Source organism: Podarcis muralis, chromosome 11 (genome assembly GCF_964188315.1).
Source record: "Podarcis muralis chromosome 11, rPodMur119.hap1.1, whole genome shotgun sequence".
Taxonomy (NCBI): Eukaryota; Metazoa; Chordata; class Lepidosauria; order Squamata; family Lacertidae; genus Podarcis; species Podarcis muralis.
The window spans coordinates 50,844,287-50,867,373 of NC_135665.1; the positions used below are offsets into that span (position 1 = coordinate 50,844,287).

Sequence of the window (23,087 nt, forward strand, 5' to 3'; positions counted from 1 at the left end):
GTCATGCATACATCTGCCTTGAAACGGGCTACAAATGCAAAGAGGTAAGGTATTTGAAGCTGAACTAATGGGGGGCTGCTGAAGATGCTCCTTGCCTGGAGACCATTTCATTTAAGGCTTGACCTGCTGCAGTGACATAAAACTTGTTTATTTCCATACAGGAACTTCTTAACAACTGACAGGAGCGAGCCAGCAGTAAATCACACAAAGTAAGTGGTAAAAGGTAAAGGTACCCCTGACCATTAGGTCCACTCGTGGCTGACTCTGGGGTTGTGGCACTCATCTTGCTTTATTGGCCGAGGGAGCTGGCATACGGCTTCTGGGTCATGAGGCCAGCATGACTAAGCCGCTTCTGGCGAACCAGAGCAGCGCACGGAAACGCCGTTTACCTTCCCGCCAGAGCAGTACCTGTTTATCTGCAGTCATACCTCGGGTTGAATGTGCTTCAGGTTGAGCGCATTCGAGTTGCGCTCCGCGACAACCTGGAAGTAACGGAGTGCGTTACTCCGGGTTTTGCCACTTGCGCAGACACTCAAAATGACATCACGCGCATGTGCAGAAGTGGCGAAAAGCGACACGCATGTGCGCAGACATGCCGTCGCTAGTTACGTTTGCTTCTAGATATGAACGGGGCTCCGGAACGGATCCCGTTTGTATCCAGAGGTACCACTGTACTTGCACTTTGACATGCTTTGGAACTGCTAGGTTGGCAGGAGCAGGGACCGAGCAACAGGAGCTCACCCCGTTGCGGGGATTCGAACCGCCGACCTTCTGATCATCAAGTCCTAGGCTCTGTGGTTTAACCCACAGCGCCACCCACGTCCCTGTAAGTGGAGTGAACTCTTTATTAGTAAACACATGATCCACACTGGAGTGTCAGGCCTCATGAGCACAGCAATTCTTCTTGCCCCGATGAAGCACTTGCAGAGACTAAGGGGCATGGCCTTCCCTCAGGTGCCTCTCCAGGGTTTTTTCCAAGCAATCTGAGACTGTGCCTGCATGACACTAATTTCTCCTCTGCCTACTTAAGACCTCTTCTGATTCTGGCAGGCAGGGGAGAGGGGAGCTTGTTGCAGCAGGAGGGGGCCTCACCTGTGCCTCTCTACCAGCCTGACTCATCTCTGCATCTTGGTCTCCCTCTCCTCCTGCTTCTGCTTCTTCTTCTGGACTTCTCTCTGCTACAGACGCTCACAGGTCACTAAACTCTGTCACCACTTCAGCTTCTGACATCTCCCAGTCTTTTCCCTTTTCTCCTTTTATTGGGGGTTCCCCAGCTGGTTCCTCCCACCATTCCTCTGCCTCCAGTCAGTCCCTGACAACAACATTTCCCAGCTAGCTTCAAAACGCTCTTTGCTGGACAAATCCAGATGTTCTAGGCTGTCCCCTTTCAGCCTCCCGTCTTGCAGGTTGGTGTAGCTCCAGGTATCTTTCACTACGGTCTTTTTGTGTAGCTCAGTGCAGGCCCAATGAAGTGGTTGGGGACACCTGTTCAATAGGAACTAGCAGGCTGTACGAGAGCAGAGGAAGAAAGAGACATATCTTTGCTTGGCACAATATCTAAATAACCTGAATGAAGCTTTGCTTTCCTCGTCTCAGCATTCCTACTGTATTAGGCCCACTACTTAAACGCAGTGTGCGAGAATCAATTTTCTCTTTGTGCAGAGAGTGGCTTAACACTTTCAGATGAAAATTGCTAACTTTTCAATGAGTGCGGCAGGTAGATAATAGGCTGAAACTATTGCAGCGTTGAATTCAGGAATACAGAGCCAGATCTTGCTCCTCTTGATGCCAGTGGCAAAACTGCCATAATGAGGCAACTATAATTTGCTGCCAAGACATTATTAGAAATTCAGTAGATGGTTATTATTATTCACAAACCTAGCAAGAGAGTCAGTAATAGCTGTCACCATTAGAAATGTAGCCAAAGGAACAATTCTTCCTAAATGTCTAGCTTCTGCTTCCTTTGGAAATGGAAAGGTGCTTTGAAGTGCCACAGTCACTCACCTGTAACAGTGCCATAACTTTCGTAAGCCTAGAAACATATTATTAGATCTCACCTTTGCCGTGCTTTCGTCTATCCTGCTGTAGCTAGTTACCTGTGTGTTTCCAGTCTTCAGATTCTGCACTATGAGAGTTTCCCCTTCAGCACCACTAACTTACACCAGTTTTTAAAATAGCTAAGTAAATTCACTTGAAGTTGTTTGCAAGTGCTAAGAAAATATAAACCTACATGGATCGCCTTGCTAGGCTGGAATTTCTAGGCCAGATGTCCGCAAGGCTGGGTTGGGAACCATGGATTCTGATCCCAATACTTGCCCAGTGGATGTACATGGCCATCATCTACAGGGATCATCATTTAATACTAGTAATTGAAAACATCTTACTGCAGGTAATTTATCTTTGGATTAACACCAAGGATTAAAGGGACCACAACCCTCACATTATAGCATTGAGAAGAGAGACTTGAGAAGAACCCAAATAAGATTCTTTGAAGTATGGTTCTAAAGCTATATTTAAGGTTGTTTGAGGCAACATGGTGCCCATGGTCCAAAACGTTTTATTAAGCTTTGTAGCATTAATTGAAGGGGGGGGGGAAGGAGTGCAGGCCTAAGACGTAATGTTGCTGGAAGCTGGCACAAACACCAAGGCCAACATTTTAAAAAGTTTTGCTGTACCATCCAGACACCAGTTCTCTCCCCTCCCCCCCCCAAAAAAAATAATGTATGGTGGTTCTTGCAAGGTAATGGGGGGAATGTAAATATCTTTAGTTTTTAAGTCAGCCTTGGGGGAAAATGGAAACATCTAACCCTTTTAAAATTGTGGTGATATAATAAAAACTGTGGAGACAGATTTCAGCACAAATTGCTCAGTAAAAAGTGAGCATGCTCTTGGCTTCCTGGAGCCAGCCAATACATTCAAAATATTGGTATAAAAGAGAAGCACCAGGTACTCCCCCCCCAACTTATTTAAAATTAGAGAAATTTTCTTTTAACCCCCCCCCCACTAAAATCAAAGTATTATTTAAAACTAATTAAGATTAAGTAACTTCAAAGCACTTTAAATGCTACCAGCATTTGGGTTTGGGCTGTTCACTGACTCACCTGCCCCCTCCAGCCTGTGATCTCTGAGGCCTCCTCTCTGGTACATTTCTGCCCGCCAGCTGCTTCCAGACAACTCATAAGCATCTCTGTGCTGCTGAGAAACTGCTCACAGAATGGCACAACCCCCTTGGAGGCTCTGAACATGACTATGGCAAGCCTCAGATGTTCTTGAACCCGAAGTGAAAAGCTGTACGGATTGATGGATGGATTCTGCTCTGGGCCACGCTGGAATGTTTTAAAGAAACGACTCGGAGAGATAGAAATTGGAGGCAAGAAAACTGTGCCCTATATAGCACCTGCTGCCTAAGCAGCTACTTCATTTTGCTCTGGTGTCAAGGCTGGCCCCAAGAGAAAGCTTCAAAGTGGGGTGGGGGGAGAAGCAGGGATGCCACCCACTGCCCATGCAAGGAGATGCCCTCTGACCCTTACAGCCTTGGTATAGTGGCCGATCCGGATCAGGGAGGCTCAGCCTGTTGAGTTAATTAAGCCAGGCGGGCAATGACAAAGCCTGAGCCTTCCTGTTTCCAATCAATACCAAACCCAGCACACACCCACAAGTATTTTTGGCAGCCAGCCTAGTGGAGAGGAGGGGGTGACCCAGCCGCCCGCGAGACCAGGCCTGGCAGAGGCCCAGGCAGGGGAACTGGAGCCTCCCATCGCCTCCGAGTGCCTGCAGTTCCCGCAGGGATGTGCTGCGGATTTAATAATACCTGTGTGACAATGTCATCCTTCAAACGAGGTGAGTGCCATCAATTATTCCCTGCATACTAAGTGATGGAATTAAAGCCCTAAGCTGTTCACAGCTTGATCCCGCTGTGCTTGCATGTTGCAATTTTTAAGGAGGGGAAAAATGAGAGAGAAAAGTCCACGTCTCTCTTCACAGTTTCTTGGCGCTTTGCCTTGGTGGTGAAGCAGCTGTCACGTCGGGGAAAACAGACGTGGCCTCCCGGAGAGGGAGTCTCACAGTCTCCACTCTCCCTGCTCAGCAACTTCCCAGCAGCAAGGGAGAGTGAGGAAATCTCTGTCGCCTTCCCCTCTTTGCAGCCTCGGAGGAGACTTTCAGAATAAGCGTGGTGCAGCCACTCATCATTCATTCATATATTCATTCAGTGGGTACAGAGCGCGGCGGCGGCGGGGGAACACCGGCCCTGACGCGTCACTCGGAGAGGAACGCCCCCAGCCAATGGGGACTCCTCGGCCTCCTCCGCCTCGGAAGGGCTCCGCCCCATGCAAATGAAGGGGGCGGGGCGCGCCTCATCTTTGAATGAACGCTGGATGCAAAGGGGAGAAGGGAAGAGCGGGGTTTCCTCCCCCGTTTACCAAAAAAGCAAAGCGCGGCGAGGGAGTTGGGGGGCTCTTGGAGCTACGAATCAGAGCTTCTCCTCCCAGCCGTCCCGCCTATCGCAGAGAAGGGAGGCGGGCGGTTTCCACGGTTCTTCCCCCAATGGTTGCAAGCGGTGCAGCTAAATTGAGAACAACACTAGCGGGAGGACTCGGATCTTTGCTTAAAAAAACCCAAAACCCGCCTTTCACCTCCCTGCTTTGAACTGCGAGAATCACAGGCTGCCTCTGGACCACCAGCAGCAGCGGCAGGTGAGAGGGCGGCTTGCGGAGAGCGGGGCAGACAAGGCTGGGGCTTCTAGGGACGGGGAAGAATGGGGGGCTGTGAAAACGCTTGTGGGGTTCTGGAGGGTGTCGAGGCGGCTCTGCCTGGGGGGCTCAGGAGAAGCCAACCCCCGGGACGGATGGGGCTGGGAGGGCAGCCTGGGTGGCGGCGGCGGGGAGGGGGGCAGAGACCCTCACGAGAGACCCTCAAAGTGAATGCAAGCTGGAAAGCGAGTCCTCCATCTCTCCGCACTCCGCCCCCCGGTTTGAGTTTTGCCCCTCTGCTTTCCGAAGAGGGGCGTGTTCCGTGCCTGCCTGCATGTGTGAGCGTGGGGGGAAAGTTGTGCCCAAGTCATCTTTTCCCACTGTTGGGGGAGCGGAGGCTGAACTAAGTCTGCCCTCGCAATCATTATTATTTAGACAGAATACTCTTCGAGTTGTTTTCCGCTGAAATCCAGGTCAACACCCGGAGTCTTTCGAAGACTGTCCCAGGCATCCCCCTTGCGGGAAGGCAGAGAAGCCCAGCTCTGATTCCAGATGTGCTTCCCAAAGCAAGGCGGTTTATAGGAATTGCAGGTTTGGGCTCCGCTCCCCTTGTATGCATGTGATTTTCTTCCTCGGGACTAGCTGGAGAAACGTGAAGAGCAAAGGAACCCATCTTGGCCCGTAAGGAACTCCCCCCCCCCCAAAAAAAAATCCACAGCTGGGCAATAATACTTTAATTATGACCAATCCACTGCCCTAAAACTGCAAGGAAGCTTGCGAGCTCACCCTGGGAGGCGGTGGGATAACCTGGGGGGTGGGAGGCGCTAAGAAGAGACAAGGGGGCGGCCGGGTATCGCCGGAGGTGTAAATGACGCTGAAAAGCTGCTCTCACCGGCCCACCAGTTTTGTTGAATGAATTAAACCAAAAAGATTTAACTGGATTTTGAATAAATGTGCAATGCCTTGCTACTGTTTAGAATTCCGTTGTGTCACCACCTTCCTTAGTGGGTCGTGCAAACCACTGTTCTGAATAATGGTTTGTGTTAGGATAGGGTAGCAGGCACTGGGGAGGTGGTTATGGAACCATGGAGCTGAAGGGAGGGGGGTTGGCGGCCCCCAAAAGTTAGGGAGGCTCTGGGTTAGACGTTGAGCAAGCAGCAGGTGTTGGGAGGGGGAACTGCCCCAGTCCAGGCTGGTTAAAAGTTCTGGAGGGCTGGGCGCCTCCCGGTCCAGGGCCCGTCCCTTCGGCTCCCCGCCCAGCCGAGGAAAACCACGAGGTCGCCCAGCAGAGAACTTCAGCTGCTGAGGTTTGTCAAGAGAGCCGGACCGCAGAGGAATGGGTGGGTGGGGTGCAGGAGGAGCTGCCTTGCTCCGCGAGAAGCCGAGCGGCCTCCTCTTTGCTCAGAGGCTTTGGAAAAGTTGCTGGCTCGTTTGCACGTGAGGAAGCGGTTCCGTTCCCTGGGCTGGACACCGCGGCGGAGCGCCTCCTAGAGGAGCGAGCCGGGTAAATGGCAGCCTTTCCCAGGTAGAGATCCTTGCTCTGGGTTCATTTGCATAGGTTATTTTAATTTCCGTGGAAATTGTTTTGTTTCTGAAACAGCCCCGCGCCAAGATAGCCATTGCTTTTATTCTATTTTAAGTTGGTTTCTTGGTTTAAAATGGATTCTTTCTTCGAGATTCATGCACCATAAGGGGTTGGACTAGATGACTCTGGGGGTCCCTTCCCAACTCTACAATTCTGTGATTCTATTAAAAAGTTCTTTTTAATAGAAAAGTTAATTTTAAGGCTGATTTCCCAACAGCTGAGGAGGGGGTTTATGAAAAGTGTAGAATACTGCCAGAGTGTAGCCTTCCCAGAATGGTTCAGCTGGAACTGCCTTCATGGGGTCCTAGCCAGTGAAATTTTACTCGGAGTAGACCCACTGAAATGGAAGCATGTAACTTAGCCATGCCTAATTATTTTGGTGGGTCTTCTCATGAGCAGGATCAGCGCTGGCTACAACCCATGGTCTTTTCTGCACCAGCTGAAGAACTTTTTGTTCACCACCCAGGCCTTTAACAGGACGTGTTTTACAGACTGGGCTTCTCAGTTCTATGTTCGAATTTTAAAGTAATATTGATGCAGTCAATAAACATCAGTTCCACAATTGCCCTTAAAGGTATCGTTACAAGAAGAGGCTCTGTGGAGGAGGTGGTTGAGGATGGGTCAAAGTTTGGGTTCTTGGGAAAGTGACAATTTGGGCACATCATACATTTCAAACTCAGGGCTCCTCCCAAAGAGTCCAGGGGACTCTGGTTTGCTCCTCACAGAGCTTCAATTCCCTTCCTCCTTAACAAACTACCAGGATTCTTTGGGGAAAGCCATGTGCTTTAAATAATAATAATAATAATAATAATAATAATAATAATAATAATAATTTGTACGCTGCCTGACTGGGTTGCTCCAGCCACTCTGGGCAGCTTCCAACAAAATATAAAAGAGCACTAGACACATTAGACAGTAAAAGCTTCCTGATACATGGCTGCCTTCAGATGCATAATTATAATTAAAGATGTATAAAAGAAGATGTATAATTAGTCATCTCTTTGACATCTGATTGGAGGGCATTCCAAGGGGCAGGTGCCACTACCAAGAAGGCCCTCTTCCTGGTTCCCTGTAACAATACAGTAATAATAATTTATGGACTTTGGAATGGATGTTGTGTGGCTTTTTAAATACTAGCAGGTATATTGTGGCAATGAGCCTCTTTATCAGATATATGAACTGGTATTGTTAGTTGGCAGAGAAATATCTCTATCTAGCCTTTATCTCCCATTATTGAAAAATACAGAGTGTGGCCCAGGGAGGATTGAAAACCAAATCGCTGAAGCCCAAAGGTCATGAAATGCAAGTAGGGCTGTGACACTTACATGCAAAACACATACATACAAGATGCGAGCAGTGCAGGAATTTTAGATAATGCAATCTTCCCACCTTTGCTATGCTAATTTGACACCTGGAGTGGGAGAGAAGATCCTATCAAGAACTAAATGAATAGAATGAAACTTGAGGATAAGTTCCAGTTCAGCAATTTTGCTCTGAAGTCTCCCTTTGAAACTTTTTGTTACAGAATCAGGTCAGCAGCAGTGTGTCCTGAGAGACTGAAGTCCTCTCCCGATGCTTTCTGAACGTTGATAGTTCTGATGTCAGGCTCATGTCCAATTGTCTCTCTCCTTTGGGTAAGAGAGCTGTTTCTCTCTCTTGCCTTCCTCCCTAGAGGAGAGCTGGTCTTCGCTTGGGAGCTAATCCCATACTAGGTAGAAATAGCAGAGAAAGCCTTCACTCCTGTGCTGTGATCTTGGGAGACAGATCAGACACTCTTCCCTGATTATGTAGTCTGGATGAGCATATGGAAACTTCTTTAAATGATTCCTTTTTTCAGTTATAATTTATTAAGTTTTCAAAAGTTTCAGATATACACTCCAATATGTAATAGATTTTTCTTTTGTTTTGTCGACTTCCCAATACATTTTCCATGGCGTTTTTTATTTCTCCTTCTTTGCTGCATCTTATTTTCTCTCTCTTACACCCTAACAAGAATACAATAATCTCTAATTCCTTCTGTTGCTTATAGTTCAAATCCTGTTCGTGAATTCATCATACTATAGTAAAGGGTAAAGGGACCCCTGACCATTAGGTCCAGTCATGGCTGACTCTGGGGTTGTGGCGCTCATCTCGCTTTATTGGACGAGGGAGCCGGCATACAGCTTCCAGGTCATGTGGCCAGCATGACTAAGCTGCTTCTGGCGAACCAGAGCAGCGCACGGAAACGCTGCTTACCTTCCCACCGGAGCAGTACCTATTTATCTACACTTTGACGTGCTTTCGAACTGCTAGGTTGGCAGGAGCAAGGACCGAGCAACGGGAGCTCACCCTGTCACGGGGATTCGAACCACCGACCTTCTGATCGGCAAGTCCTAGGCTCTGTGGTGTAACCCACAGTGCCACCCACGTCCCTCATCATACTATAGTAGTTCTTTAAGTAGTCGGAAAAAAGGCTTCCATTCTTCTATAAAACAGTTACCGTTAGGTTCTCTTATTTTATCTGTTAACTTTGCCAATTCTGCACAGTCCATCATTTTACTTATCCATTCTTTTTTTGGTGGGAATTTCTTCCTTCCATTTTTGTGCATAGAGGATCCTAGCTGCTGTTGTTACAATCATTAACAGCCTAATCATCTTGTTTGGAACTTCTGTCCTGATAATTCTTAAAATGAGACTCTTAAACTCTTGGTTGTAGTTTTGAGCCCCACTTTGGGCAAAATACTCTTGTTCTTGTGCTGCAGGGGTTTGATGACCCTCGTGATCCCTCCCAGCTTTACAATTCTATGATTCTTCCCCTGATTAGAGTCTGGAAGAGTGCATAGAATCTACTTAGTTGCTTGTACAGTGATACCTTGGTCCTCAAACTTAGTCCGTCCCGGAAGTCGGTTCCAAAACCAAAGTGTTCCAAAACCAAGGCGCACTTTCCCATAGAAAGTAATGCAAAATGGATTAATCTGTTCCAGACTTGTAAAAACAACCCCTAAAACAGCAATTTAACATGAATTTTACTATTTAATGAGACCATTGATCCATAAAATGAAAGCAATAAACAATGTACTGCAGTCACACAATCAATCAATCAATCAATCAGTCACCAAAAAAACAAAAAACAAAAAAGAGCCACAAAAACGCAGAATAAACAGCAAAAACAGACAGACCTCAGCGTAACACTCGAAACGGAAGTGTGGCACTCAAATTGGAAGCGTAGCACTCAAAACGGAGCACTTTCAACTTCTGAAAAAAGTTCACAAAAGGGAACGCTTACTACTGTGTTTGCAGTGTTTGGGTTCCAAGTTGTTTGAGTACCAAGGTATTTGAGAACCAAGGTACCACTGTAATCTCTTGTGAATGGTTGAGTGTTGGCGGTTCAACTTCAGTGGCAGACTCTGACCTGCTGCTGAACCACAGCTCCCATCATCCCTGATCATTGGCCATGGGGGCTGGAGCTGTTGGGAGTTGTAGTCCAACCACATTTGGACTGCACCCTATTGGCTTTGCCTGGTGTAGCAGCCCTGTTTACTATGCACCCAAGCCGCCTTTTCATTAACTCACAGTTAGTCATAGATGGACCTATTGGCTTTTGTGGAACTGCACATTGCTCAAGAACTCCCAAAGCCACAAATCTCTAGAAACAAGAAGAATGACAGGATGACCCAAATTGTGCAGCTTTTATTTGGGTAATTAGAGAATTTATTATTGTCAAGGACAGCATTTTTTTAACCGACTGAAGTGCTGCTTTAAGAAAGTATTCATTGTTGGCTGCTAATTTGTGCTGTTGGTTGTTGTTCTTATCTAGAGTCTGCAGTCTTGTACAGGTATGGTTTTCCCCTCTGTTATAAATATTGATGCAAAAATAATTTGTTTTACAAATTGTTGCACGCTGTTTTGGGAGAAAGGTATAGTAGGCTTGAAACTCGGATAGGGAAGAAAGTGACTGAAGCAGATTCCAGAGCAGTTTATATTTTTTCACACCCGCAAATTGTAGGTGTGAAAAAAACGCTGCAAGCCAATGATATGCGTGTACATTTTCTTCCTTATAATAAAAGCAGCCCAATGTGAATTGAGATTCCCTCCCCAAAGTGGTAGCTGAGATTTCCCTCCTGCTCCTCCATGGGAGAGATGGGAAGACTATGGGTGGAGACGATGCAGACGGGGGTGGGAGGAGGGGCTCAGGATTAGGAGTTATTGATAATAGATCAGAATGGATGGCAGAAATGTTCTACTCCTCTGAATTTTGGAGTCATTCATAGTTGTCTCTGTAGACATCAAGGCCAAAAACCTGCTTCATCCCCAGCCCTTTTGTTTGTAAATGAATGTTGAGATTGTTGAGAATCCAAATAACAGATTCCACATGGAATTCCATCATTTATGGCACATGAGATTATAGGGGAGGGGGAATCCAAGCCTGGTTCTTTTTTTAACACCAGTCCCTTAGTTCCTGGTTACCCACACTGAGAAAAGATTTCTGATGCTGTCGTAAATATCACTGAGCAGAAATTTCTGATCTCGAAAGCTTGTCTTTATTTCCTCCTGGCTTTATTGTTCTTTTTTTAATTGCAATCAGTATTGTCAACTCTACTGCATCGCACTAGAATCTGGGGAGGAAAAATGTTACCAAGTTGAAAATGGGTTAGTGGTTGTGTTTTTGTTTTTAAAAGGAATTACCTTTGACTCTTCTTTGTGCAGCGACCTAATAAAATCGGACAGCATGAAACATCTGGCAGCTTTTTTCATGGGTAAAATGTAGTTCAGTGTGTCATTAAGATACATCACTCGACAGGGCTTGCTATGCGGTGCTGTAAGCTTAAGAGGAAAAAAGAGCAAACAAAACTAATAAAAGGCACCACATTCAAAACTATAAAGCAAGGGAAGCTGACATTGAAACCTAGAAATCCAATTTAGTGCATTGCAGAAAGATTGTGTGCATTTTGAATACGACGTATGAAGTTCAGGCCTTGCAAGTCTCTGTGTCTACCTAAAAGGAACCATTGAATGGCCTGGCTTCCATTCATAAGTATTGTTTACCTGTGGATCTTTGTGTGAAAAGGGAATGATAGTAGCCAATCTTATAAAGGAACATAAGCAGCTGTGTTATACGGAATCAGACTGGTGCTCCATCTAGCTCAGAATTGCCTGCACTGGCTGGCAGCAGCTACCCAGGGTTTCAGACTGGCAGCATTCACAGCCCTACCTGCAGGGTATGCCCAAAGCTCCTTGACCTGCGGTTTGCATAACTCCATATCCTCCAACATTTCTCCGATGAAAATAGGGACGTCCAAAAGAGAAGTGGGACATTCTGGGATCAAATCAGAAACTGGGGTGGCTTCTGTAAATCCAGGACTGTCCCTAGAAAATAGGGGCACTTGGAGAGTCTGAAAGCCTATGAAAAATGTTAAATGCACTTTCTCAAAACGGTTTGCCCAGTTGCAGGTAGTTTCTAGGGCAGGTTCACAAGATGTCCCCTGAGTCCTTTAAGCTTGGATGGCTGCCTAAAAGCAAAATATTTCTACCCATATGGGAAGCGCAAGGTCCCCCAATTCAAGCCTGTGAACTAGTTTCTGCCATGCGTTTGTTCAACAAGACTCGAGAGATGGCTTTGGCTCCACTTCTTTAATGCCGAGTTCTTCCCTTGCCCCCAAGCCCTTTCGCTTTCGCTGTCTGTGGTAGCTAGAAGAGACTCGGCGATGCAAAACCTGGAAAGCAACATTTCCCTCCTTAGATTCTTCTTATTGCACCTGCCAGCTGAAATTGGGAGTGCAAATACCCAGACATTAGTGGGCTGACATACAAGTTCAGCACAATGGTCATGTTGAGCTTGTTCTTCTGCAGATGAGGATCTTTTTTGCGTGTTTAAAAAACACTGATTCACGTACATATTTTCCTACGTGTTGAGAATTGCCACCGGGGAGAATTCTTCCAGGCTGGGTCTTGCCTTGATGTGATAGTTTTATACCTATAGGGAAGAGTTAGAAAACGAGTAAATCTGGAGAAGTCTTCAGAGAATGTAAACCCCAACTCCCACCTGCGGTCTGAAGTGGAAAAGCTCAATCAAGAGGCAAAGAACAAAGTTAAAGGAAAGTGGATAATTTGCATGTGATGCAATAGGAATCCTACAACCTGGTTCATGCAGTTGGAACCTTTTCATAGGCCTGTCGTGTCGGCTGTCCTGTAGCCCTGTGCTTAATTGTAACGGCATGTGGAGAACTAAAGTAAACTCTTACTGGTCATTGACAGTGACAAACTGAAGATACGACTTACTAGGCGTTCCTCCACTCCAGTGTGCCTCCCTTGCAACTCACCCTCCTAGTACATTTGCATAGCTATTTAATAACCGTTGATCACATTCATGGGTTTGCTTCATGACCTAATACTTAAGAGATTTCACATATGGAGGATGTCTGGTTGTATTTGATCCTAGTTGGGGCCTCCATTGATTTGTGCGTTATGTGTGTTTGTGTCTGTATTTCGCTTCTTCACGGATGGATGAAGGTGCAATCCCTTTCCGTGCTGGTGCCCTACAGCACAAACTCAACCTGAAAGCAGCTTTGAGTCTTAAAAGGCCCTGTGTTTTTGCCGTGTCACGTATTCTCCATAGCCAGCTGAGAAAGCTGCTGTTAAAAATACCTCCTTAACTGTGTTTCTTGGTACAGTGGTACCTCGGGTTAAGTACTTAATTCGTTCCGGCGGTCCGTTCTTAACCTGAAACTGTTCTTAACCTGAAGCACCACTTTAGCTAATGGGGCCTCCAGCTGCCACCGCGCCGCCGGAGCACGATTTCTGTTCTCGTCCTGAAGCAAAGTTCTTAACCTGAGGTAATATTTCTGGGTTAGCGGAGTCTGTAACCTGAAGCGTATGTAACGTGAAGCGTATGTAACCCGAGGTACCACTGTACTGACTTTGACAATTGGCATTGCAGTCCTAAAAACACATTTATTTGAACGCAGGTCCTAGAGTGTTGAGTGGGACTTTCTGGAATGGTAAGGTAGGCTCCCAGTCCTTCCCTCCCAAGAGTTCAAGCTTGTGGGAAATAGTCATACAGAATCACACAAGTCAACTGTGCGTGTTAGTGCATAGTCTACACGGATCAGAAAGTTTATTTAGGTAGCTGACACCTTCAGAGGAATCAAGTGTTGGGTGCAAATCACAGTGACAATTGCGCTCAGGTCCTGTTTACAGGCTTCTCAATAGACATCTTGTAATCCGCTGTGAGAATGGGATTCTGGACTAGATGGGTCTTTGGTCTGGTGCAGCATGGCGGCTCTTGTGTTCTTAGGAAATGTAAACATTCAGTTCTAAACTATTCATATATGTACCGTGACAGAGAATCACTGTGCTTCACATGCATTGACAAATGCTGTCTCTCTCATGGTACTTGTTCTGCATATGTCTCTCTCCTGTCCAAACACAAGAAGGTCATACTATGGTTCACCCACCCACCCACCCACCCACCCACCCAGGTTCGGATTGTCTGCTCTGATTTGCAGCAGCAGACTCTTCTGACTGAGCTTCAGCTGGGAGGGGGGCATGTTCAACCTTTGATCTTCTGCATGCAGCACAGCATGGCTAGTGGTCAGGGCTAAGGGGAGTTGTAGTACTACAGGAGGACATCATGTTGGCTACCCATGATGGTGCTGAGTAGAAATGGTTTGCGGTGTGTGTGTTGTGGTTGCACTTGCGTGCTAACGAAGATGATTGCTTTGTCATTGAAGAATGTTACTTCTCCCGTGCTGTAAAGCAGAGCTTTCAAGCTAAATGGGACAGAGGAAGCTTGCGGTGTCACTTGTTTCTGCTTTCCAGAGAGTGATCTTGACACAGAACCTTGAACTTGGTGGGGAAACTTAGGCAGAAAGCTTGCAAGATGTATTATTAATGACAAAGCAACCCTCTGTGCAGAGGAGTTTCTGCACATTTGTGACCTGGGTTTAGCAGTTCTGATGCCTAGTTAAAGAAGATGAGGTTCAGAAATTAACATAATGCACAATTTGCAATTGATGCCTTGCTAAAGAAGTGATTTGCTGCTAAATGAAGAGACTAAACAGTAAATCACTTCTTTAGCAAGGTAACAATCGCAAATTGTGCTTTATGTTAATCTCTTCATTTAGCTTCATGCAGGTCTGACTCTGTGCTCTGCTTCAGTCTTCCAAAGTCCAAACTGATAATGAGACTGAAGGGGAGGGGAGGGACAGTGAAGGGTTCTTGTGTTGTTTTTAAATCTCTCTAGTGTGTTCTCTAATAAGGTTAAGTGCGGTTGATGGATGATGGATGTTGTATGTATATGGATGTTAGCTTGTTAATAAAATACCTGTTTTCAATGACTTCTTTGAATCTGGAACTTCATGCTGAAAACAACACATGGTACCAGAAGTGAAACACATTGTGTGGCTGAGCTCTCCCGTTGATTTCCCCTCTGTGTCTCCCCCTTCTCATGCTCCCCTACCTGGACTTCATGGAAATCCAGGATTGTAATGAAGCATTACAGATCCTTCAATGAAGGGGGTGGTGAGGAAGGAATGTGTGATGGCACTCTTACATTCTTATTATATGTAAAAGATATCTATGTTATCAGGTTAAGAGAATACTTTGCCCAACACATGTGATCTTGGCCAGGAGGTCTTGTTACTCTGGGTAGTTAGAATATTCAACAGCATAATGCTATCCCACCGCTTTTGTGTAATACTTTCTTCATGTTTTACAAAGCCTACTTCAGATGACTAATAGTACTAAAGAACATCCATGTGAAATGTGATTAGGCTAATTTTCAGCGCTCTCAGCATGAAGGCAGATGGAATACTCTAGTACACAGCAGGCCAAAGTAACTACTTCAGCATTTTAGGGATCTGTCCAAAATAATTAATAATCTCAAATTGGGGAAGAAGTCATATTGACCTTATGCTGGAGAGAGTGGTGTGGAGCTGAAATCTTGCTGATTCATCACATTGCATGTATCTATAGGCTGGAAACAGAGCAGTAGGTAGGACTGTAGCATTGTTTGGAAGATAAGATGATGCTGAGGAGTGTTTTGCATGTTACTTAAGCTCTTGCGTTTAGAAGATGCTGGAAGTTCCAGCGTACCAAGCAAAGAGTGGAGTCCCTAAGATGGTTGGATGGTGCCTTGTACGCCTCCTTTCAGCAACTCCTGCAGACAAGCTGGTGCCAGATGTGTTGCTCTGCTTTCTTTGGACCACATCAAAGAGGCTGAGGAGGAGGGGGTTGTTGTCTGGGGAACCCAAGACCTCCACACACACTTCGTGCACCGTGAAAGGTCCCTTTGGTGCTTCTAATGCAGCTGTTTGACTTCACCTCCGGAGGCGCACTCCATTGTCTCTTGAGACGGACGGACAGGTGCCAACACCAACTCCCATCATCCTTGGTTATTGGACATGTTTGGCTGGGGCTGATGGGAATTCTAGGCCAGCAAGATCTGGAGGGCATCTGGTTGCAGGAGGCTCTTCTAAATCATCAGCCATAGTGGTTGGAGAGGGGAGGAATATGCCTCCTACCCTGATGGTTTTTCCCTTTCATAGCACCCAAGGACTATCCAGGTATTTCCTGGCTGTTCTGAGCCAGCAATTTCCCTACCAAAAGGAAGATATGACCAGCCCTGACTGGCAGGTTTGGCCAGTAGTAACAGACAATAGGCTTGTCCTGGAGATCGCGAGTTGTCACCTACTTTTAAGAACACCAGCATTCTCTGTTCGATTTGCGCGCCAAAACATCAAAAGTGAGCATTGCTGTTTTGAATTTGGAATTGCCTTGGCCATTGTTTCCTTAAAGCATCTGTGGTCTCTGCATCTTCTCTCTTCTGAGCATGTTCACATGGCTCTAACTTTAAGGGGTTCAGTGCTTCAGATCCCAAACAGGACAGGCGCTGTTTTACCCCCCCCCCCCCGGACTCCTGCCAAATTCTAGACCCCTTTAACTTCTTTCCAGAATAGCATACTGGTCTTAATTGTAAATCAGATGGAAGCAAGAAGTCAAGAGATGCGAAGGAATCCCTTGTTTGTGCTGTTCCCTTTGTTGTAAGGATTTTTAAGTAAGAAAGTCATCTGGTCCTTTCATTCTGTTCCTTGTCACTTGTGGCTTTCCCCCTTTTTTCTGGAGTATCTCCCTTGCAGATTCTTTATAAAGAACAGACGGCGCTAAACCTTCCAGTCTGAAATCTGCACAGTATCATACTGTCTAAGCCAACTTTTTATCTTCCTGTCTAAGGATTAAACGGCTCTCAACAGTCTGACTTTTTGTGCTACCTGCCTGCGGTGGTGCACGTCTAACAGACTATCCCCCAGCCGCTCCCACCTCCCCAAATACAAACACGCCTCCCTTCTTTGCCTACTCAATAATGGAAGAAGAGTGAAATCACTGGTGGAGACCAGCCTCCTTATCACAAGGCTAAAGGCTTGGATTAAAAGTCTGCCTGGCTGGGCTTTTCTGAAGTTGGAGACAGACAATGCTTCTGACAGCAAATGGAACTTAAATGTGAGAGGCTTCTCCTGTTGTGTATGTAGCTCTTTTCGCCTCCTGGTGCCTCTGGGCAAACAGGGATGGCAGGCTTTTGTGAACAAGACAGGAACCTGCTAATCGCAGACAAAATGGGATGTGCATATGCGCCATAAGCTGCAATTCCTTCCTACAGACTGCCTCCAGCTCCCAGGGTGGGGGGCTTGGCAGCCTTATTTTAATTATTGCACGAATTACTTTAAATAAACAATCATCTTCTAGTGCAGTGTTTCCCAAACTTGGGTCTCCAGCTGTTTTTGGACTACAGTTCCCATCATCCTTGATCATTGGTCCAGCTAGCGAGGGAGGATGGGAGTTGTAGTCCAAAAACAGATGGGAGACCTGAGTTCGGGAAACACTGTTCTAGTGTTTGGGTTCTTTGCCTTGTACTTGCCCTAAATAGGACAATAAGACTGCCAGGGTGATTGTTTTATCGCTCAATACAGTTGTTGTGAATTATTTCAAGTTGTCTGCTTATCTCAGGCTTTGCATTGTCAGAGACTGTGCTTGCTCTGCACTTAATTGCCATTTGACCCCCTATAACAACCCCCCCTATACCTAAATGCATGTATGAGAGACAAGGGAGAGACAAGGTTACAAGGCTGTTTTCCAGATGTCTATAGGAAGGCCCACAAACCAATTGCCCCCTCTTGCTGCTGTTCTGCAGTGACCGGTAGTTCAGAGGGACGCTCCCTCTGAACCTGGTAGCAGTATATAGGGGTGGGACAACAGCTCAGTGTCAGAGCATCCACCTTGCTTTGTAGAAGGTCCCAGGTTCAATCCCAGGTAAGGTTTAACATGAGTCAACAGTGTGATGCTGCAGCAGAAAACCTATTTCTATTGTAGGCTCCCATCAATAGATGTTTAGGGAAGTAATAGTCCCACCCTATTCACCCTTGGTCAGACCACACCTGGAACACTGTGTCCAGTTCTGGGCACCATAATTTAAGAAGGATATTGACAAGCTGGAACGTGTGCAAAGGAGGGTGACCAAGATGATCAAGGGTCTGGAAACCAAACCTTATGAGGAATGGTTGAGGGAGTTGGGTTTGTTTAGCCTGGAAAGGAGGAGACGGAGAGGAGATATGATAGCCATCTTCAAATATCTTAAGGGCTGTCACAGGGAGGATGGAGCAGGCTTGTTTTCTCCAGTGTGGTGTAGTGGTTAAGAGCGGTGGACTCGTAATCTGGTGAACTGGGTTCGCTTCCCCGCTCCTCCACATGCAGCTGCTGGGTGACCTTGGGCTAGTCACACTTCTCTGAAGTCTCTCAGCCCCACTCACCTCACAGAGTGTTTGTTGTGGGGGAGGAAGGGAAAGGAGAATGTTAGTCGCTTTGAGACTCCTTCGGGTAGTGATAAAGCGGGATATCAAATCCAAACTCCTCTTCTTCTTCCCAAGCCTTAGTAGCCTTACGCATGCCAACTAAGGGGGATGCTCCATGCATTTCAGTTGGAAAAGTTATGCCGTGACAAATTGGTTACGTTCTCAAGGTGTTGGTTTTTTTGTATACTGTATATAATTTGTATTGTAAATCACCTTTCTGTTCTAAAGCAGAAGGTGGAGGAAATGGATGGCAAATCAATTGATCACCAAATGCTCTCTTTATCACACAATCAAATTAGTTAGCCTTTAAATTCACCCACGTTCCCCACAGCCTGTTTTAAAAATTCATTTATCTCTTTGCTTGGATATCCGTCTCCATCAAATGGTGATCAGTCTTGCTGGAAGAGATGCATTTTCCTTTTCTCATGACAGAATTGGTTTCTGAAGCGGTTTGCATTCCTCTGTTCCATTTTCATAAATGGCAAACACTGGTGATTGCAGAAGTAATAATTTACTAGCCTACAAGTCCTCTACCTGCAATTTACTCCAGTTGTTAGCTCTGCAAGTCCTTAAAAAAAATAATTAGTTGGGGAGGCAGACCTGAGCTTAGTATTATCTGTTAGTTAAGAACTTTACTAGTGGGGAAGACAGACGTCTGTCTTGCTCTAACAACTAAGGCCCGAGTGAATGCACACCAGACAGTTGAGGGATGTGTGAAATGAGATTGTTGAAAAATTAGGAAAATTCTATCTGTGATTACCAATCTGTTGTGCATTCTTCACCTATGCAACACCACCATTCAAAGTCAGCATTTGAGGTGCTTTGGCAAAGTTTAATCTATTTAAATCAATTGTAATGTTGTTTTTTGTTTAGTCGTGTCCGACTCTTCGTGGCCCCATGGACCAGAGCACGCCAGGCACTCCTGTCTTCCACTGCCTCCCGCAGTTTGGTCAAACTCACGTTGGTAGTTTTGAGAACACTGTCCAACCATCTCGTCCTGTCGTCCCCTTCTCCTTGTGCCCTCAATCTTTCCCAACATCTGGGTCTTTTCCAGGGAGTCTTCTCTTCAATTGCAATGTTGTTGTTTGTTGTTCAGTCGTTTAGTTGTGTCCAACTCTTCGTGACCCCATGGAAATACATAAGTTTACATTAAATGGAATGCATTGATACTGTATCCCATGTCCTGCAATTCAGAACTATTAACCTATTGGGGATCCATTTTTAAACCCTTTGGAAATATGCAAGCCCATGCAGAATTTAAACCTATTGAGTAGCTGGAAGCGGCACAAACTGCTGCGGTCCTGAGTTTGAAAGCAAGGCTTTGTTGTGGACGCGTCACCAATATGGGCTTTTGCGGCTTGGATTAAAAGGAATTAAAAGATTAATCTGTGCCCAGTCTGCAGAGAACAGCTCTTTGTATGCGTCAGGTGGTTTTCCATGCCACAGGTATTTTTAAAATTGGCCCCATAAACTAGTAAGAATTCCTGTGAACTAACTGACCCCTTTTATGTAAAACTTTAGCTTTAGGAGCTGATAATGGCACTAAACACAAAAGATCTAAACTGTTTAGTTTTGCAGTTTTCCCCAAGGCTGTCCTGGCTTCTGGACAAATAGGACGCTGTAAAGAGTCTGTTTAGTCTGAACTATATCTTTTTTTAAGAGAGTTAGCATTCCTGGCATTAGGGTTTTTAAAAACCTGTTTTCCACTCCATGTTGTGAGATGCTAACTATGGAACACTAACTCTGTGAGGGGTTTTGGCTTCCAGATTTGTACTGAGATAACTGCTTTTAACATAAAGTAACTTGCCTCTTTGACAACAACAACAACAACAACAACATCAACAACTTTATTATTTGTATCCCACGCATCTGACTGGATTGCCCCAGGCCCTCTGGGTGACTTCTATCAGATATGAAAACATAATAGAACATGGTACGGAAGCTGTACTACCCAGGACAGGATGGGGTTGTGCAGAGTTGTTAAGGCAGCAGAGAGCATTGTTGGCTGCCCACTCTCCACCTTAGAGCAGATTTATGCCACAAGGTGCCATAGGAAGGCACTGGACATAGTAAAAGATCCATCGCATCCTGGTCACTGTCTCTTCGAGCTCCTGCCGTCGGGACGGAGATACAGGACGATGAAGACAAGAACGAGCCGTCTTAAGAACAGCTTCTTCTCCAGAGCGATCTCGGCCCTGAATGGGAAGCCTGGACTTTGAAAGTCATCTAATCTTCCTTGCTGTACTATACTGTATTTATTTAATTAGGGTTTTTATGGAGCAGCCAAGTAATTTCGTTGTCCCCGAGAGGGGGTAATGACAATAAAGATATTATTATTATTATTATTATTATTATTATTATTATTATTATTAAACATTAAAAACTTTCCTATACAGGGTTGCCTTCAAATATCTTAATGTTCCACAGTCATACCTCGGGTTACAGACGCTTCAGGTTGCGATTTTTCGGGTTACAGACTGCTGAAACCCGGAAGTAATAGAAAGGGTTACTTCTGGGTTTCGGCAGTCGCGCATGCGCAGAAGCACCAAATTGCAACCTGTGCTTGCGCAGACACGCAGCTGTGGGTTGCGAATACTGCGGGTTGTGAATGTGCATCCCGCATGGATCATGTTCACAACCCAAGCGTCCATGGTATAGTTATTTATCTCTTTGACATCTGATAGGAGGACATTCCACAAGGTGGGCGCCACTACCGAGAAGGCCCTCTGCCTGGTTCCCTGTAGCTTTGCTTCTCACAGGGAGGGAACTGCCAGAAGGCCCTCTGCGCTGGACCTCAGTGTCCGGGCTGCACGATGGGGGTGGAGACGCTCCTTCAGGTATACAGGGCTTTAAAGGTCAGCACCAATGCTTTGAATTGTGCTCAGAAATGTGCTTGGGAGCCAATGTATGGTAAATCTTTTAGGACCGGTGTGTTATGGTCTCGGCAGCCACTCCCAGTTGCCAGTCTGCCAGCCACATTCTGAATTAGTTGTAGTTTCCGGCTTGCCTTCAAAGGTAGCCCCACATAGAACACATTGCAGTTCTATGCCTTCAAACGGGAGATAACCAGAGCATGAACCACTCTGACGAGACAGTGCGCAGGCAGCCAGGTAGACAGCCTCCTTGGATGCAGAATTAACCTGTGCCTCCATGGACAGCTGCAAGTCCAAAATGACCTCCAGCCTGGTCCTTTAGGGGCACAGGTTACTCCATTCAGGACCAGGGAGTCCCCCACACCTGCCCCCCCTCTGTCCGACAGAAACAGTGCTTCTGTTGGGATTCACCAACTACTAAAGAAGAGATGGCATTGCTCCTCCTGCAGCTGATGGTGCGAAAGGCTTTCAGCCACAGTTGTTGGGAGGAACCTTAGAGGCCATGTAGTCTGACCCCCTGCTCTGTGCAGGATGCCGATGGGGGTTCAACGTATGCACATAACACTACTCATCTGGGAGTGCAGCAACCTGCCATCGTTACGCATCCGAAATAACAGATGTGGAACAGAAGTGATGTGAGATCTCTGCTGCCTCCTCACCTCTAAATACAACCACGGAAAAATCACGAAAACACCACAAGCTTCCAGTGACCTCATTCAGAGGAAACAGAAGATGAGTTTGCGCGAAGTCCCCGGGGTCCTCTCTGCCTGGATAACTGGGGCACGCATAATAATATTTTCAAGCCTCCTTCGCCCCATTCATGCTTTCCGTTTATGGGTATGTGCCAAAAGAAAGTAATGTGTCAGAAGGATTTAGGTTGCTCCATATTTCTCTCTTTCTGTGTTGGTTTTGAGAGGGGGGCGGGCGGGGAGGGCTTTTTGAAAAGCACGATAATGAATGGGCTGATGGAGGAGCTGGGTGCCCCAGGCAGGCATGGAGATCACAAAAGTAGTGAACGTAAAGTGCTTTTTCTTCTGTGCTGGGGGAACGAAGTATCAATCAGCCAAGATAGCATTTGTCACCACTAGATAGGCTCGCTGGAATATTTTTATTAAAACATCACCACCTCTGCCACCGCCTCCCCCCCCCCCCCCGAAGTGTGAGTGAGACTGGCTGTTAACTGAATACTACAATCTGAGTCTCCTGGTGTAAATGCGAATCCGGTAATTATAGATGAGCTAATACGCTGTTCAACTATCATGTTAGTTTTGTGTCTTTTTAAGTGCCGTGCTTCCCAGCCAGCCGACTTCCACCTTAACTCGGCGTTCTTCTGTTTTGCTGGTATGAATTATTAATGCCTTGTTGAAAGCTTAATAATTTTTTTCTTCTTTTGCTCTGATTAAATAAGCTGCCTTTGTTACCGATATAGCTGCCTGTCTCCGTTGCTCATCATAAACCGATCCAGGAGGTATGCCGAAATTATGCAGTGCCTGTTGTGATGCATTTAACGCGTATCCGGAATTAGAGTTTGAAAGTCACGTCGACTTTCAAGGGGACTTTGACATGATATACTGGCATAAAAAAAATTCCATACATCAGCTGGCAGTCCTCAGACCGCTGCCTCTACTCTTGCTTCTCCAGAGTAGATGTCTTTATCCCCAGTTGTGCAGCTAGTTTATTTATATACTGCTTTTTGGTCCAAAGATCCCGCCCCATGTGAAAAAACATACCCACATGCCAGTCAAATAGGTAAAAGTAAAGGGACCCCTGACCATTAGGTCCTGTCGTGGCCAACTCTGGGGTTGCGGCGCTCATCTCGCTTTATTGTCCGAGGGAGCCGGCGTACAGCTTCTGGGTCATGTGGCCAGCATGACCAAGCCGCTTCTGGCAAACCAGAGCAGCACACGGAAACACCGTTTACCTTCCCACCGGATCAGTACCTATTTATCTACACTTTGACGTGCTTTCGAACTGCTAGGTTGGCAGGAGCAGGGACCGAGCAATGGGAGCTCACCCCATCGCAGGGATTTGAACCGCCGACCTGATCGGCAAGTCCTAGGCTCTGTGGTTTAACCCACAGCGCCAAATAGAGCTCCCCCCAAATAACATTTTGCAA

At 46.2% G+C, this 23,087-nt stretch overlaps 1 protein-coding gene across 5 annotated transcripts in view; it reads left to right on the forward strand.

Annotated features, from left to right (window-relative positions):
- The first annotated feature begins 4,376 nt into the window (after positions 1–4,376).
- The window catches only part of PDZD2 (PDZ domain containing 2), a 233,036-nt gene continuing 214,325 nt past the window's right edge, over positions 4,377–23,087 (forward strand). For 2 of the 5 annotated variants that reach the window (XM_077936445.1, XM_077936448.1), the window contains exon 1: positions 4,377–4,694. The gene's annotated coding sequence lies outside the window, so the exon portion shown is untranslated. The remainder of the gene's footprint in view (positions 4,695–23,087) is intronic. The other 3 variants (XR_013394713.1, XM_077936444.1, XM_028747960.2) reach the window with 2 other exon arrangements.